The following is a 5571-nucleotide window of genomic DNA, read 5'->3' as shown; positions in this document are numbered from 1 at the left end:
AGAGATTGTGATCTACCCAAGATCACAAACGCAGCAAGTGACCTGGGGGGAACATCAGAGGTCTTTCCATACTCCCCTTGGGTTGAAGCTGGTAAATATAGATGAAGTTCCTATTCCCATTTTTAAAATGTTGAATTAGCTCGAATAAATATAAAAATGATCTTAGCATTGTGGATATTTTCAGTTCTAAGCATCCAACTTCTCTTTATGCAAGTAACTGTAACTCTTCCCAACTTTCAATCCATATGCTTTGCATTGGGCCTTAATTCCTCGTTTAGGGGATAGAACAAAAGGCCTAGGTTTAGCCAATCAGGACTTTGAATTCTTCTGGCTGCAGTTTGATCCAAGAATAGACACTTAATTCAAGCCAAGTCAGTCAGAATAAATCAGAACTAATCTCAGGACTTTTACTTGACTAACCAGAAAGAGATATTTAAACAGAAAGGACATTTCCCTCTTCTGTTTGGCTTTAACTTGAGGAGGTGTGAGGCTGGAGCAGCTGCTGCCATATTGTGACCACATGGATTCTGAAAATGAAGCCAAAACATGGAAGAAAGTATGGCCAAGCTGGGCAACAGATAAAGACCAGCTACTAAATCCAATATGTGAGCTTCTGAATCCAACCACACTTGAATTTAGCCCTAGTTTTTACTTCTCAGTTATGTCAGTCAATAAATTCCCTTTCTCTGAACAAATAACAGACTCCTGAGCAAAGGGCTCTAGGTTGGGCAATATAAGCTGACAACAGATACGTGTTTGACAGGCACTGTGATGTCCATGTCCAGTACATAATTCTTTATCTTTTTCCTAAAACAGCCAAATTGGACAAATAGTCGTGATTGAACACCACCCCTCTGCAGTGCACACAAGTCCAACAACAGCAAAAATATGTTTACTGTGTCAGTGTCTGTGCCACTTGCCAACCATGTTTCTGTATTAATTTATACTAACCAATGCTGCAGGAAGAGTTAGTTTTGTTCATATTTAAATATTTTGCACCCTAAATGACATGCACATGGAATTGTTTATTTCACTATAGTTAAGTCCACTCTGATTGGTGTCATCATGCATTTGAAAATAGTTGACCCTATGCAATTAAATTTGTTGCCTCTTAACACTCTACAATCTGACTAGTCAGAAAGCCAATGAAATTAATGCAACTAGCTAATTACAAAAATCTATTCAGACATGCTAAAGAATAAAATCTAGGCTCATCAAGACACCACTAATACTGATGTTCAAATATAAAATCAGAAAAAGGGCAAAATGGGAAGTAAACATTTCCTTCACTAGATAGGTAGTACATTTTCTTTACTAAATGTGAAATATTTATTGAGGAGGTTAGTGTATCTAAGATTGTTCCAGGAGGTATTAACAACGGCTGAAACATTTATATGCACATAGAGAAATCTATATGTTTCCACATTTTAGTGTTTCCCTCTTATTTCCACTGTTACAGAGAAATTACTGTACTATTTTGATTTTTATGTTTCTTTAACATGCTGACTTAAGTTGTTGCTTTAACAAAATATTTTTAAACTATCTATTCCTACTACTAATCCACGTGTTGCAAAAATGTTTGTATACAGAATGGGGTTCCAAAGAGAAACAGATTGTGAGTTAACACCACACACATAGAGTTTTGTTATATTTCACATATAATTATATATAGTATAGATAATAAATCTGCATAGGCACATGTGTTCAATAAGTATGAATATTATCATACATATAACTTCTATTTCTAAAGTTATTTCTTTTTTTTTTCCAGGAGAAATAACTTTATTTGGACTGAAAGCTGGAGAACAAGAATAAGACATGAGACAGCGTATTGGGCTAAGGAGGAGATGTGAGTTTCCAAAACAGCAGTCAAAGCTCATCGACCGAATGGACTCTACTTCCCAGCAAACTTGCAGTTAGTGCAACCAGCAAAAGGCCTGCTGAGGAATGTATTTACCACAAATTCCCCAAATATGACAACAGTACAAAAAAGATAGAGGCTTTTTGTCACAGTTAAATTTCCACAAACCTCCCCAATCACAAGTATTATAAGAGGAAGTAAAAAATCACATTTTACAGATCTCAAACTTGTCTTCAACATTTAGTTCATCATCTTAAAAAAAAAAAAACTCCCCTGCTAAACTCATTAGCTATAGCATTTATCCAAGCAGCAAGAAGATGGCCATGCCATGGCAATCTTCTTCTCATTTTCCCTAGTCACTCAGGGCTGAAGAGCAGGGTAAGGCTCAGGTGGGGATAGGGGTGGGGAGCACAAGGGCTACTTTTCCCCAGTACAACATGGCATCTGAAGCTTGATGGGAGAGCAGAACTGGTGAGAGTTTAGGGAAGGGTCCAGGGCCTGTATTCAATCAGAGTCACTGCTGGAAGAGGAGATGGAAGGGAAGGAATAATGCTTGCCATGCTTGTGGTGCTTGTAGTGCTTGTGCATCTTTTTAGGAGCTTTCTTCATTTTCTTCTGAATCTTCTTGTCCACTATCACTCCTGGTCTAACCATGTCAGGAGCCAAGGGATTCATAGGAGGCATTCCAGGGGCAGGAGGTGAGTGTGGAAGAGGGTGGGGAACCAAGGGTTGGCATTCTGGATACTGTGGCTGTGGCACAGGATGAGGGGACCCACCTGGGGGAAAAGCTAGATTGCCTGTGGAGCTCCTCAGGGAGGAGGAAAGGGGCCTGGGGGAAAGGGTGGATTGATAGGTGGTGAGTGGGTAGGATTGGACCTCCAGTGTACCCAATGTTGGGAGAATATGGATTTGGCCCTGGCTGCCTGGCGTTGGGACTCCACATGTTTAAGTGTGTCCTCCAGCCCCATCACCTTTCCACCACCACCTGGGCTTGGTGCATTCTGGTTATTTCTTTCTCCTTTCCCTTACAGGACAAGAATCCAGAGAGAAAAATTCTCCCTCAATTTACTACATCAAAAAATGATGCACACATATGTGTTCTTGAAACAGTAATTGTTACTGCCTGCCTTCTCTCAATACAGCAGATGAAATGTTAAATTAAAGAAGCTTTTGTTACTGGCGAAGGGTCTTGACTATGAGTGGTCCAGGTTCTTGCTGTTTTGAACAAAGAATTGGACAAAATGCACAAACAAATCAATGAAAGAATAAAGCAACAAAAGCACAGATTTATTGCAACGGAAGTACACTCCACAGAGTGGGAACGGGCTTGAGCAAGCAACTCAAGAGCACTGGTTACAGAATTTTCTGGGATCCAAATACCCTTTAGAAGTTCCTCATTGGTTATTTGGTTTATACCCTATGCAAATGAGGTAGCGACCTACAACCAGTCTGATTGGTCATGGAAGGTGACCAATCAGAGGCTGAGTGAAGTTACAAAGTTAACACACTATGCAAATGTCTGATTGGTTGCAGGAGGGGACCAATTAGAGGCTGAAGTAAACTTACAAAGTTATACCCTTATGCAAATGAAGACTAGGCCTGTGACCAGTCTGTCTGGTTATTGTATAGGAACAATCAGGAACAATCAGAGGTACTTTCCATTTCTCATCTGTGATGCAGAAAGGAGTGGGACAAAGGAAGTAGCCTCTGTTCTTTTGTTACTTGGGTGTGGAAAGTTGGGGTTTTCCTTTTGATTCATTTCTAGGAAGTCACTGTGAATTGGCCTTAGGTTCCCTACCTCCAGGCCCTATTCTCCTGCCTCACTTGACAGTTCACCATTGATTGAAATGAGAAGGGAAAGAATTGGTCAGCTAATGTTTCTCAGCCCCCACGAAACTTCTCCTTTTCATTCCCTTTCTGTCCTTGCTATGTTATCTATGTGAGATGTATTGGGCTGTCAGTTATCTATAAACATTTAACTTCGAGCAAAAAGTGCTCGCTATGGAGTGGCAGAGTGCTAACAGCGATTCGATTGATATTTTACTGAATGAGTTTTTCAAACATTTCAAACCCCAAGCAATAAGAAGAAGCACATTTCCCATAACTCAGTACATATAAATATTTATATTTATATATATATGTATAACTAAAACAAAGTTTCAGCCAATGTTAACCATTATTACATGCAATGCATGCTGCTAATCTATTTCTTGATTTTATTTTATTATTATTATTATTATTTGAGACAGAGTTGCTCTGTCACCCAGACTAGAGTGCAGTGGTGCTATCTTGGCCTACTGTAACCTCTGCCTCCCAGATTAAAGCAATTCTCTTGCTTCAGCCTCCCGAGTAGCCTGGACTACAGGTGTGCAGCACCATGCCTGTCTAAGTTTCTGAATTTTTAGTAGAGACAGGGTTTCACCATGTTGAGCAGGGTGGTCTTGAACTCCTGAACTTGGGTGATCTGCTCACCTCGACCTCCCAAAGTGCTGGGATTACAGGCGTGAGCCACTGTAGCCAACCTATTTTATTTTTTCAAATGCTAATTAGGAACCACTACTTTGATAGTCATGATCTTTTATTAGGTCATGATCTACTGGTTTGAAAAGCACTGTTCTCTAGGGAAGAACACAGCTTAAACTAGAAAGAGCTTGAGTCTTTATATAGGCATAAGTCTGACTTCCCCATTAACTAGCCATGTGAGTCCTGAAAAATTAGTTTTATTCATGCTCAGTTTCCTCATCTATAGAATGAAGAAAATTTTCCTACTTTTCTACTTTGTAGGATGAGAATCAATGAGATGATGTGAAAATCCAAGCCCATTTACTGACACATAGCAGACTGAAAATAAATATTGGTTCCTGGACCGTCTCTCAAAAAGAATGAGATCATGTCCTCTGTAGGGACATGGATGGAGTTGGACGCAGGATCAGAAAACCAAATACTGCATGTTCTCACTTTTAAGTGGGAGCTAGATGATGAAAACACATTGACACATAGAAGGTAACAATATACACTTGGGCCTATCAGAAGGTGGAGGGTGGGAAGAGGAAGAGGATCAGGAAAAATAACTAATGGGCATTAGGCTTAATACCTGGGTGACAAAATAATCTGTACAACAAACCCCCATGATACAAATTTACCTAAGCAGCAAACAAGCACTTGTACCCTTGAACTTAAAATGAAAGTTAAAATATAAATAAACATCAAGACGCCTGACAAGGAACAAGTTCTATGTAGAAACACTGCCTTTCAAACCCTTTTAAAACCCTGTCTCTGTCTCCTTTCTTCTTAGTCTTTCTCACAAACCCAGAGGCAAAGCAGTTGTTTTTAATAGGGCCTCCCACTTTAAAGAGTGAGAAACTACTTATGGAATCTCTTGTATCTTAAACTTTTCCACTAATTTCTATGCAGAGCTGGATAATTAATCATTCTTTAGAATATCAGGATCAGAAATTTAGTATAAATTTCAAAATCCTTGGATTGATCTTTACCCATTGTGATCTGACCCTGCTCTTTTTCTCCAACATTATATCAAAACATTTCCCCACCTTCCACCCCAACCTTCTAAAGCCCTCCACACCCCACCTCGTCAATCCTATTAGTCACTGCCTTGTCATGCTCCATCATGCTTTTGTGCTTTGCAAATGTTGTTTTCTTTGTGCTGGCCTCACCACCTCCTCCCAGCATTCCATTCTGCCACTTAGTGC

General features: G+C 39.7%; 1 pseudogene; it reads right to left on the bottom strand.

Annotated features, from left to right (window-relative positions):
• Positions 1 to 2265: 2265 nt before the first annotated feature.
• Positions 2266 to 2804, bottom strand: LOC139355663 (proline-rich protein 13 pseudogene; annotated as a pseudogene).
• Positions 2805 to 5571: the final 2767 nt, after the last annotated feature.

This window comes from Macaca nemestrina, chromosome 8 (assembly GCF_043159975.1).
Source record: "Macaca nemestrina isolate mMacNem1 chromosome 8, mMacNem.hap1, whole genome shotgun sequence".
Taxonomy (NCBI): Eukaryota; Metazoa; Chordata; class Mammalia; order Primates; family Cercopithecidae; genus Macaca; species Macaca nemestrina.
Note: the sequence above shows the minus strand (reverse complement) of the source record. Positions and strands in the feature narration are given on the sequence as shown.